The 13,425-nt window shown below is 37.2% G+C and overlaps 1 non-coding gene across 1 annotated transcript; it reads right to left on the bottom strand.

Annotated features, from left to right (window-relative positions):
• Positions 1-2,487: 2,487 nt before the first annotated feature.
• LOC117721094 (small nucleolar RNA SNORA17) lies at positions 2,488-2,619 on the bottom strand. Its single transcript, XR_004608369.1, has one exon. It is a non-coding gene; the product is annotated as a small nucleolar RNA SNORA17 (small nucleolar RNA).
• Positions 2,620-13,425: the final 10,806 nt, after the last annotated feature.

Raw genomic sequence — 13,425 nt, forward strand, 5'->3', positions numbered from 1 at the left:
TTTTTCTATTAAAGCTTTTATATTTTAATCAAAATTGTTGTTTACATTCCTCTGAGATTTTTTTTTTAAAACCTTTTATCTTAAGGTAATGAAGACCCTCAAACTCGGGAGACCCTTACTCAAGTCTCGGGAAGTTGTGGCCACCCACACACTCCAAGACACCGTACCTGGATGCAATCAGCAGAGGCTTTATTAGGGAAGTTGGCTGGCCAAGGTCAAACCACGAGCTCTCTCAAGAGCAGAGTTTGACCCTGCCAGTCAGTCTGAGGAGGGTTTTAAACCACAAACCAGGGGAGTGGGAAGGGGGGTGAGGTGTTGCCAAGGATACATAACATAAAAATAATGGAACATTTCAGAGGAACCCACCCTCAAATGATTTAGAGTCATGTGAAAATCACTCTGCACACTCATTCTTCTCAAGAATGTAGTTTTACCATGTCACTGTGCCCTACACTGTCATTACCAACTATTTCAGGTTAACTATTTCTCACTTGCTCCAGCCATAGCCCCAACTAGATGACTTGCATCTTTTTTGTGGTCAGGAATGTGTCTTCCTGCTTTGGGCCTTCCCCACCCATGGGTGGATTCTTTTCCCTGAGGCTTGAGGGCCTGAAATCTTACATTCAGTTCCGCCTTCTGGAACCTGCATTCTCTTGCTCAGGTTTAGGGTAAAGAAAAAGCCTATATATATTTCATAAAATGGTCTTTATAATTTTTCACTCTACAGTAACAAACATATAAATTAAATATTTGGAGCTTTTTTTTAAATTGATAGATTATATAGTCATGAGACTTCAGTGTGATAAATTGACATATGCACTCATGTCCCACAATCCATTCAGGATAATTAGCATATCCACCATATTAAACATATATTGTTGCTTTGTAATGGAAATATTCAAAATCCTCTCTGCTAGGTATTGTGATGTATTTTAGTAAATCATTAAATATAGTCACCCTACTGTGCCATAGAATACTAGAACTTAATCCTCTTATGTAAATATGAATGTGGTTCCCAATCAGCCTCCTTACCCTTCTCAGCCTCTGGTAATCAGAACTCTAACCATGTAGAGAAATTATTTTTTAAGGTCAAATTAAAGAGGACTGGCCCAACTACATACTCAAAAAAAAAAAGACTGTATCTGATGGGGTTTCTTCATCTGTTACTGTTTGTCATCTAAAACTGTCTCCCAAGGTCATTACTCTAAATCAAACAACAAACTTGGAGCTTTAAGAATATTAAAGCTTGACTAATTATTAATGGGGTCTATTATGGTAAATTTAATAAGCAATTAAATTTCTTAGGGTTTTTTTTTTTTTTTGCCTTTCTAACCTATGTTAGCAGAGACATTATGAACCTTTTCTTCTTATTCATTCAACTGGAAAAAATTAAAGTAAATAAAAATACAAGACAAATGAGCTACTGTTACTGTTATTAGTTTTCTTTATAATTGCCACCTTTTAAAAAAGGAGTCCCCTGCCAAAGGGATCATAAAGGCTACCAATTTCTACTTATAGGGAAATGGATCTGTGGGTATTAATGTCTCCTCCTGTCACCTCGTTTTATTTTATCCGGCAGAGTAGAGAGAAGAGCTAAACTAGGCAGAACAAATAGAGCTTCTTTGACTTGTGTGACAGAAAATTCCCCCAGGTGGAGGTTCTCTGCAGCTGTAATAAATCTTGATTTAGAGAAGTATAATATGTCATGATAGAAAATATTTCATTTCCCTAAACTGCTGTAATCTGCAAACCTATAGGAAAAACAATTGAGTGGGCTGATAAAAATTAGTGGTGATATTTAGAAATAAAATATATTAAGGATTTTGTGAAATTAAGATAAGGACATAAATTGCAGGATGGTATTAGTGCCCATGTAGTGAGTGTGTGTGTGTGTGTGTGTTTGGAGGCGGGGGGGGGGGGGGTGCTTGTTTGTCTGAAGGTAAAGGAGACAGTGTAGTATATCACAGCCATGACCCACTCTGACACCCCTGTCTACCTGCCCACCATGATTTTCATATTACTAACACAGATCAAAAAGCATGAGCCAAGTATCTGTACTGCATTAACATGCCTTTTATTTTGTTGGAGGTTACTATTCAGTTGGAAATTGTGCAATATTTCTTCTTCCCGTTTTCACATTTTGTTGCAATTCAGAACTAATGGTTTAGTTATCTTGATCCTATGGATCACTTTTAACAGGCAATGTTCAGCTTTAATATGCCAAAATCTTCACTGTACACACTCATGCTCACTCATATAAGCCATCCTGAGACTAAATACCGATGGCTTATATGCCACGGTTGTTTTATCTAGATATGCTCCAGGCCACCATTAGATTTGGTAATGATATAAGAGGATTTCAGAAAATTCTCCTCAAGTAGCTTACAGAGAATGGGATAGCAGCCATAGGATAGTAGTAGAAATAATAGGTAGGAAAAAATGAGATGCAATATGCTCATTTAAAAAAAATTAAAATGAATGTCAGGGAATGTTAGGTTGTTAATCATTTAAATGTTCATAGGTCAGAACACTGAGTGTAGACTCAGCTTCTCTTCTCTCTGCCACCTACTGACACCCATGTGACACAGCAGTCACACCTACAATGCCTCTGATGGAAAAGACCTGTGTATATTTTTAAGAGCACTTCTAGAATAGTATCTTTTCCTTACGACTTTAAAAAACATATCTTGAGTGTTATTTATCTCTCTTTTCTTCCTTTTCTCTGTATTATCCTTCTTCCTCCCTGTCTAGCGGAAGTGCTACCCTCCACTTCTTCTATTGCCCACTTCATAGTACCTGTGTCTCACTATCTGCCCACTAGAGCTCCTTCTCATCTCTCTACCCATAGTCCCTTTTGACTTTCCTGGGTACTTTCCGTGATGAATAACAACAAAACTAAAACAAAACAAATTGGAACAACAACAACAAAACTTAAAGAAGCAAGAAAACTATTATCAGAGCAAGTAGGACACCTTTGTTGTGAGGAAACGCTTTAAGTACAAGGATGCCTCCAGGGAACATCTCAATCTAGCATCATCACCGAGATGAGTTTGGTTATTTCACAGCTCAAGTGATAGAAAGTTTTTTTTTTCCCCTGAAATCCTGAACACTAGGGTGACAGAGATTTGAGGGGATAAAATGGGGGAAAAAAAAAAAAAAAGCAGGCAGATGGGGTTCAGAGAGCTGTTCGCTTAAAGGCTGCCAACGACATGGAAGATGGTCTCATAAAATGTAGCCTTGAGAAGTGACCAAATACTGAGATCTGAGATCTGAGTTAATGTCACAGAGCAAAATGTCAATTTAATAATAACTACTCATTATGTTGTTATATAAATGAGAAGATGCGCCTAGAGTTGTATTAGTTATTGATTACTGCATAGTGTTGTTCCTAAAACTTATGGTTAAAATCAACTCTCATTTCATAGGCACTAAATTCTCCAGTAATTAAAAAAACAAACAAACAAAAACTGGCTTACTTAAAAGAAATCCCAGAAAGGAGGAATCATTGAGGGTCATCTTAGCTGCTATTGAGTAGAAATCACCCTATTAAGATCCTCCACCTAGAAAGACTTGAGTGTGTTCTAATCCTGTGCTTTTTAGCCTCTGGAAAATACACTAAGCAGTTCATTGTTTGTTGTTCCTCAACACATTACAACAGCACCCAAGCACCACATAGTATTCTAAAGAATAAATAAAATAAGGTATCACTTCTCAGCTTTATAGTAAGACCAAGTGAAGAATAAATGAAAGAAGGTATACCCAAGTATGACACTCAATTTAGCAAATACTAATTTAGCAATTTGCATCTTATCATATGTTATTAGAAAGTCTTTGTATATGTGGGGGTGGGGACAAATGGTGATGGGAAAGTGTTAGAATCAACTAGCTACCATGAGGGTTTGCAAAAGCATCCCATGCTCACTCTGAAATCTAGATTCATCTGCTACACAGCTGAGAACGGTGATGTAAGGAAAACAAAACAAAACATTCATTACTCAAAAGAACTGGTAAAATAGTTAAATAAGAATATTGATAAGTCAAGTATGTTTTTCTTCAAATTATATGAATATCAGCTTCTGAAAAAAGAAAAGCGGAATTAGAAGAAAATGATTGTCTAATAATGAACAAAAGCACCCTTTCCTAGTTTTTGCCAATACAATTATAAAGAGGTCAAAAAATCAGCTATGCTATGAATATAAACCATTTTGGAGAAGGAGTGGATGCTGCAGCCATGCTAAAACTAGCAAACCCGAAATCCATGGTCCTCTCAATGTCTCCTCATCCTCAACCCTCCTACCAGCACTATGTCCTAAGACAGCTGCTAATGTAAAGGCACAATTAATTATATGTGATGAGATGACAGATGCTCTGTGCCTGGTCTCCAAGGTCTCCAACTGGAAGAGCCTCTGTCTGTCTTCTGGGCACCAGGCTGGTGTCTTCCAAACTATCTCTGCCCAGGTTTCAAGTTGCTCGGTGGACCGCTTGCTTGCAACCTGTTTGGAAACCCCACTGTGAGTCAGCCTAGATTCTGATTTCCCCAGCTTGACTTTCTCTTACTGCTTTTCCTTACTGCTCCTCCACAGCCCCCCCTGTAGCAAAGACTCTTATTTGTCACCACCTGATCAGATCAGGAGAAAGGGAATTTTTCCTGCACTCTGTTTTTTGTTTTCTGTTTTTTTTTTTTTCTGCCTATCTAGAATTCTTCAAAGAAAGTAGTGAGTCAAAAAGAGAGAGAACACACTTGTTTCAGAGAAGTGACTGCCTTTGAGTTAATCTATCATGTCAAAAAAAAATAATAATACCCCCACCTCCAGGCAAACCTTCTTCTTCAAGTGAAAGAAAAAGTCTGGGATTCTTAAATATTTATTTACAATGCAATACATTTGTGTTGTATAAAATTGAAAATAATATTTTAAGAGGAAAATAAATAATCAGGATATATTTCCCAGTTTGCTCAGTGAGCTATTTTAAAAAATTCTCTATAGCCAACATTTATTTAAAAGTCCTCAGTATCTATAAAACAAGGAGAGGGAAATGCCTTAATTATTTAACTACTATGCCTGGACTACATGTCATTCAATAATATTTCTGGTGTTCATTAAACATATATAAGATTATACACACACAAGATTTTTGCTTTTATTGATACATTTTACTGAGTTCAACCCACCGTACCATGAATTCCAATAAACCATAAAAACTAGCAAGTTTTGCCCCTTGGAGGCTTGGCAGGATATCTTAGCCAATTTGCCTTGCATAAGGAGACATGGCCCATGTATCATAACATGTGTTATATAACCACATGTTACATAACGAAAGATTATTTCTTTTAGTTCTCAGAACTAGAGTGGGGTAAGGAGCTAGCCCTGATGAGTGCTCCTTTCAAAGTACAGACTGTCACCTTCTTTGTATCTTCATGGAGAAGGAGGGTGAGGGAGCTCCTTATGTCTCTTGTATAAGGGCACTAATTCTCCTTAAAACCTCCTACCTCATTTTGAAGGAACATTTCCCCAAACATCCACCTCACCATGCTATTGGGGAGCAGGATTTCAACTTACAAGTTACAGTAATACAATCAGTCCCTTGCAGACAGCTCTAGAGCCTTCAGGATTCCCTCATACAAATTTTACCCATTTAAATTTTACCCCATTCTTACTTTAGAATAATCTTGATTCAGTGTCATATACATTTTTCACTAAACTTCTGGGGCACTTCAGGTCTCTTATAAATAACATATTTCAGCCTGCCACACTAAAATGTCTTGTCTTTCCCTTTCTTTCCTCCTTTCTTTCTCTTTTTCTTTATTTTTCTTTCCTTCTTTCTTTCTTTCTTTCTTTCTTTCTTTTTTGTTTCTTTCTTTCTCTCTTTTTGTTTATTTTTGTTTTTCAAGACAGGGTTTCTCTGTGTAGCCCTGGTTGTCCTGAAACTCACTCTGAGGACCAGGCTGGCCTCAAACTCAGAGATTCACCTGCCTCTGCCTTCTGAGTGTGGGATTAAAGGTGTATACTACCTGGCTTTTGTCTTTCAAAGTCTGCTAGATAGGCAAGATGTTTCTAGGTACCTGGATGAAAATTAAGGTGGCCCCTTGACATTTCCGCACTTCTAAAGGTTGATACAAGTCTCACAATAGGCATAAGTAGAGAAATTAGGTGATTCAGGCCTTCCTGAGGTCAAGATTCAATCTTGCTTTAAAATTAGAACATGAGCACCTTTCAAAATTGTTTTACGACTTTATGGACCACTTGGAAATATCAACAGATTCATCCTCCCTTCTGATAAAAACAAAATTGACTTATTTTATTATCTATTTACCTCTGTGGATCATATACTTTCTCCAAATGATGACAAATAAAAAGCCTCAATTCTATCTACAAGGACTTCCCTGGGCTCAGAGAAGACAACTGGTAATCAGTAAAGCTCCACAGCTTTTGTCTTTTGAAAATATTAAGCTATGCTTTCTAAGTTGCTGTTCTGTTCCGCATCCCCTTGGTATTCCTCACATACTGTTCTGTGAATTACTCCCACCAGGTTAGACATCCTGGCTTCTCATCTCCCTTATCTCCTGCTGTTAATGTAACTTCTTCACTGCAGTTTCCAGACCACCGCTTTATTCATCCCAGCCGTCCTCATCAATTCCACTCCACCAAAACCCACTATCCTGTGTAAACGAAGCTCGTCCAAATCTGCTTGTTAGTGTGTGAAAACGCTCTACCGCCATTTCTTGCGCATATTCCAGTAGAAATTAAATGAAGGATGAATGTCAAATATTCTTTACTGGCCTCTCTACTAAAGGCTTCCCTTTCTCCTGTTCTTCAGGGACTAGTGAGTGAGAAAACCAGGTGTCTATCTTTTCTCTACCATTCATTTGGATCACTGGTATACTCAGTCTACATTGGCCATACAGAACAAGTAAAAGCCATTCACACCATAGCCCTGCTGTGAGTCACAGCTTCCTCCATATGTCATTTATGCCACATATACAGAATCTATTTTTTTTTTTTTTTTGCCTTCTTGAAACTCAGCCTTAAATTACTTGTCTCTGAAACCCAGGAAACAGTTTCTCTTCTTTGCTCTAAGCCAGAGGTAGAGGAATGATCTAGGTAGCCAGGAGCATCGGCTTCCACATCCATTCCAGCATAACAGCATCGTTTTCCATACCTTAAAAGATTCTGTCAACATGCCTCTTTACTCAACTATCTTCCATGAATCCTTTTTACACACACGAGTTTTACATTTGAGATCCTTGACTGTCGAAATTAGCTTTCCTATATTGAATGGAATATTGCGGAGTTTAACAAATAAGTATGGAAGGCTTTATCTGGTAACCCTATGGTGATATTTGGTAATAGGAAAATTGTTGCTTCCACATTGTACAAGGACCATGACTACTACCAGTTAAAATAATAGACAGCACAATGTGGACAAGGAGCTAGCATATGGTGCAGGTGCTCAGCAGGGAACTACAACTCTTCGTGTCTTTGCCACCTTGAGGGCTTTCAACTCACAGAAATGCCCCTTGCCTTCTTAACTCTTCCAAGTATTCCTCTTTCAAAGATGCCTTAATGTTAACTGTGTAAAGGTGTTCTACACTTAACTGGTATTAGATGAATTTTGGAAATCAAGTTCATCATCCCTAATCGGCTTTCTTGTTAAGTTTATGAACCAAGTAAGATCTCAGATGCTACATAGCTCTTCATACTGTTGTGCTATTTAAATGGACTACACATATGAATCTAATGTCTCCTTGTAGCCGCCCGCGGCCACAAGTCAACTGGGTTCATCTGAAAAGGGGGCTAGGAATGAAGGGGGACAGAGGGCGAGAAGAGATGAAGCCAAGACAAAGTTCTCTGATCAAGGCTCAAAGCTCTAATGTTCAGCTCTCAATTTAAAGGGGAAGACCCAACCCACAACCCCTCCTGGTTTCAGATGGGTGGGATAATCCATAATCTGTTCCAGGTCATGGCCGGAGATGTCTCAAGGCAAGCCCAGGGGCAGTTCTGCTTCTGTGTTCTGTGCAGCCAAGGTGGGTAACTCCACCTAGATCCTATCACTTGGTCTGTTGTGGTAAACAAGGTCTCTCAGGCCTGCTCAAGGCTTGGGGGGAAGGGCACACCTCCTAACTATATTTTGCTTAACTGATTCTCACCCTCAGGCATTGCTTATGTCTGTAGATTGTGATAGACGCACAAAAGCTTCACTGAGTGAAATTGTAAGGAATGTCTAAACCATAGCTAAATTAAAAAGTAAGAAAATAGAGCAAGGTGATGGGAAGATACTAAGACAGTCAACTAAGATGCATAGTCTTAAGAAATTAATAATGATCTAATATTAAAAATACTAAACTCCAAGTGCTAGGCAACATGTAAAGCAGAAGAATCCATAATAAATGATTTCCAAATCTAATAATTGAATTTGATATACATCAACACAGCTTCATTTGCATATAGTACATTAGTATCATCCTTACTACCTCCAGCTAATTCTTATGTATTTTGTATCTCTAATTCATGGTCTTAGAAAGGATGCTACTGATGCAATGACAGGCAAACTGTGGCAACTAAAAAGACAGCAACACAGGACTCACTGAGCCTTGAGCTGAGGCAGAATGGGCCATAGTCCTTGGGCCATGGACTTACACAGAGCTACAAACCACCTGGACACAAGCAAGAAGTCTGTGTAGTGATGGGACAAAAGACACAGTGAAATGTCACTGTCAAGTCAAAGGCTACTCACCAGAGCATAGGGCTGCATGAAAAGCTCAACATGCATTTGAGAAATTGGTTCTAAGATTGCCACGTTACAGTGGCCTCTGGCTGTCTGTGCATGATGAGAAAGTAGCATTTATAGCGAAGCTAACCCAGAGGCTCCGAACTACTTGTAGGATTACTGAACTGACCTAACATTCCACAAGTGATCTGGGATAAAAGACACAATCCCTGCCATTTTCTTTAATGTCAATTGAGACACTTGATCTTTAAGTGGTGAAATTGAAATTTGAAAAATCAAAACCCGTCTTGACCAGAAACTTTAAATTCTGAATAGGCACATGATTATGAACTAAATGTCATTTTTTTCACCTCCTTCCCTGACTTTAAATTTCACAAGACAATTTTGTATGCCCTCATACTGAGTCTCATCACCCATCAGAACATTTAAATTAAAAACATCTGACAGACAGACTTGGCTTATGAATTCATTTTCATAATATTCAAATATCCACATCAAGGCTCTATGCTGACACGTGGTCTTTTTTTTTTTCAAATAAGCATATTATAAGACAGCAGGAGGCATCTTCCTAGTTACATTTTCATGCAAGAATTAGAGATGACGAGATTCCTAGGTCAGTGTAATCAGCTGCAATTTAAACTTTTTTTTTTAGGACTTATCAGCTTTCAAAAATGGATTTTTCATAACTTCCAAGTAGAACCAAAAGTGGCAGAAGATTAAAGGATGGCATTATGATGTCAGCCTGATATCATTCAGCCTCTTATCACAAAGCCTGTAGCTGAAGTATGAGGTGCTTAAATAACAGGTTTATAAAACATAGATTCTACAAATTTTCCTCCAATGTCCCTCTCCCAGCCTAAACTTGGGAGTCATGAATATTTATTCTGCTTACTTTGGTCAGGCCTGAGTTAGGCTTCCCATGCCAAGACTCTTTAACTCCTCCCTTTCAACCATGCCCAAATTTATATATATATATATATATATATATATATATATATATATATAGAGAGAGAGAGAGAGAGAGAGAGAGAGAGAGAGAGAGAGAGTCTAAAATCATCCCTACTTATAGGCTTTACAGGAATCAGTAGGTTATTCTAACTCTGGCCTAACACAATTTCTATCATCCACATATGCCTGGTCTGTCTGTAGTTTGATAATGAACTCAAGTAATCATGAAATTTAAGGCAGATTAGCAAAGAAGATATTCTTGTTCACACATTTTACACAGCTTTTCAGAGATGAAAGGAGAGCACATGTGGCTGAATATACCCCATAACTAGGCTAGATACTTATAATAGTTACTGTTCTGATGCTTTCATAAAATAATATGACTAAGGTAACTTATGAAAGAGTTTATTTAAGCTTACAGTTCTAGAAAGTCTGTAACAGTGGTCAAAGTATGCCAATAGGCGGCAGGCAGGGAAGCTGTGGCAGAAAGTAGAGAACTCATATCTTGAATTTCAAGTATGAAGGAGAGAGAGAGAGAGAGAGAGAGAAAGAGAGAGAGAGAGAGAGAGAGAAAGAGAGAGAGAGAGAATTGTAACAGTAAGAGTCTTTATACTCATAAAGCCCAGTCCCAGTGATATACTTCAGCCAACAAAATCCACATCTCCTCAACTTTCATACAAAACCACCCACAGAACCAAGTGTTCAAATATCTGATCCACGAAGGACATTCTTATCCAAACCTGCACAGTACTTTACTTGATAATTCATCGTACAAATTAAAGCTACATGATAATTATTATCAGTTCTTTAGACCAGGTAACAAGATCATGGTGCTGTAGAGATGGGTCATCAAATACATACAAACATTAGGAACAGAGTTCAAATGCTCATTATCCAAGTAAAAAGCTGGATCTGAAAACACTTATGTGGTAATGTCAATGAATATGGTCCCCATAGGCCTATAGGGAGTGGCACTATTAGGTGTGGCCTTATTGAAGGAGGTATGTTGCTGGAGGCAAACTTTGAGGTGTCAGATGCTCAAGTTCCAGCCAGTGTCACTTTCACTTCTACTGCCTGAACATCAAGGTAGAAATCTCAGCTTCTCTAGCACCACATCTGCCTGTGTGCTGCCATATTTCCTGTCATGATAATAGACTAAACCTCTGAAACTGTAAGCCAGCCCCAATTAAATGTTTTCCTTTATGAGTTGTCATGGTGTTTCTTCACAGCAGTAGAAACCCTAAGATAATTTATAACCCCCAACCCTCTGTTGGGGGAGGGAAGGCAGAGACAGAAGGATCACTGGGTCTTGGTATCCACTAGCCTAACTCCAAGTTCACTGAAAGACTCTATTTCAAGGGAATAAGGTGAAAAATGATAGAATAGGACAGCTGATCTTTTCTTTGGCCTCTGCCTGTATGTATGTATGCATATATATATATATATATATATATATATATATATATATATATATGTGTGTGTGTGTGTGTGTGTGTGTGTGTGTGTGTGTACATATGTGTCTATGTGTATGCATGACATGACCACAACCTTTGGTACATGTTAAATACTTACAATCATCTTGTCTTATGGTCATTGTTATTTGTGTGTGTGTGAGTGTGTGTGTGTGAGTGTGTGTGTGTGTGTGTGTGTGTGTGTGTATCTGTAACACAGACTATGCCATACACATCATTCAAACATATGCGCATGTATTATGGAAAAAAAATTTCTGAAATTTCTATGACTTAGAACAACAGTGATTTATTTATGGCTCATAACTTTTGCCCAATGGAAAACAGCTTGGGCTAACAAATCACCATGGTCAATCTTTGGTACCATTGTCTTCAAGGTAGAAAAGAGATACCATTTCACTAGTCTGTGAAAGGTGAAAGGTGTATGATTTACTTCAACAATATATCAAGAAACCAAATTTATCAGAAAACTTAGAAAATCTTCTTAATATAGATAAGAGAATAGCAAAGAAAGTTTCATGGACCAGACTACACAATAACTAACGTGATCTATTTGATTAGTGAGGTAACTTAGTATCAATAAGTTAAATAATTTGTGCATGGCCATAAGGTATTAGGTAATAGATATGACATATGAACTCCTACTTCTGAGTCTGAGTCTGTACACTTAACCCATACATTTTAAACTTTGTACTACACATAGTGATTTCAGCTACCTAGTAAAACTGTGGATAAACATGTACGACAATCACCAGTTAATGTACCATGCTGTCTAATTTTAATTTCCAGATTCTTTAGCAATCTGTAGAGTAGAAAACTCTCTAGTTATTTAGACTTTTCCAATTCAGCTATTCTTTGAAAGTTCTCATTGAGCCAACATTTGTAGTGGTTGGAAAATGCATGGAACCAAATGAATATGTCTGAGTTTTCCATTACATGCGATTTATCACTTTGAGTCACAGCATATAAGTTAGAAAATCCATTCATTGAAAACATAATATTAACACATACTTCAAAAACATATCCTTGATCTTCAGTCTTCAAATATTGTTGTCATCACCTGTTAATTTTTGCCTATGAACTTTAAAAGTATATCCATATATTTTGGCTGGGAAAGAGCTTAATAACCTATATTGCACACACATTTCCCTGACCTCTTGTAAATATTCATTGATAATATATTTAACAACTTCGTAACATGTATGTACACTCTTTAGCTTCCTAACCAAAAGGTTTTACTTAAACAAATGGGAAGACATTCTGGTGACTTCCTCACTATTCAATCTAAGCAGTTAGAGAATAAGGTCAAAGAAACATGATAAAAGCATGAAATTCATCATTTCAAGAAGACACATTAAACTGAAAGTGCTTTTCCTTTGATGCATTGATCACTAACTGCAACAATATAGGCAAAAGAATGAAAAAGAAAAGAAGAAAGGAAGAAAGAAGGAAGGAAGGAGAAGAAAGGAAGAAAGGAAGAGAGAAAAGAAAGGAGAGAGAGGGGAGCATGAGGAGTAAAAATACAGAAACAGAAAAAGAAAACAACAGATTGTCTATTATACCACAAATGCTATTCTTCCAGGAAGAGAGTTTTTTCATTACTTTTATTCTGATTATAATATTAAGTACCTAGATTCCTACATGAGGTCTAATTATAAAAAATTCTTAGCAAGTTTTAAATAAGTCACTATTAGCCTTTGGCCATGTCACCTTGGCTTGTTTTTTCTCAAAATGTGTTTTCTTAGTTGAATAGACTAGAAAAATGTGATTTCAGGATTAAAAAAAATCTGTCATTGTGCAGACTGCTTGGATGTTTTTCAAAGCTTGGAAATAGCATAAATAGCAAATCTAAGGCATCATGTTTGCTATATTTTCCCTTTCTATCATCATGAAATGCTTTGATTATCCATTTTTCTATTAAAAAATACTTAACAGAACAATACTTAGGTTTTTTTTATCTATGACTAAGGACTTAAAATTTCCCAAAGCTTTCATTCTTGATAACTTACGTGTCAAATATACATGACATCTTAATAAACATTCCATCTCCAAACACACAATATAGACAAACTTCATCTCTCTTGCTTGAGGACTAATCATTTAGTACATTGAGTTGCTTACTATGGAGGATGTTTCCACAAATAGAGTCTACTTTAATCTATACAACATACTAAGAATTACTAACGGCTCTTGTTTTTATCTCAATAATCTTTGTCAGCATGTTTAAATGCTTTGTTTTCATTATTATCCTTCTTCACATTTGATTTTTTTCCCCAATATG

The sequence above is a fragment of the Arvicanthis niloticus genome, chromosome 15 (genome assembly GCF_011762505.2).
Source record: "Arvicanthis niloticus isolate mArvNil1 chromosome 15, mArvNil1.pat.X, whole genome shotgun sequence".
In the NCBI taxonomy this organism is placed as follows: domain Eukaryota; kingdom Metazoa; phylum Chordata; class Mammalia; order Rodentia; family Muridae; genus Arvicanthis; species Arvicanthis niloticus.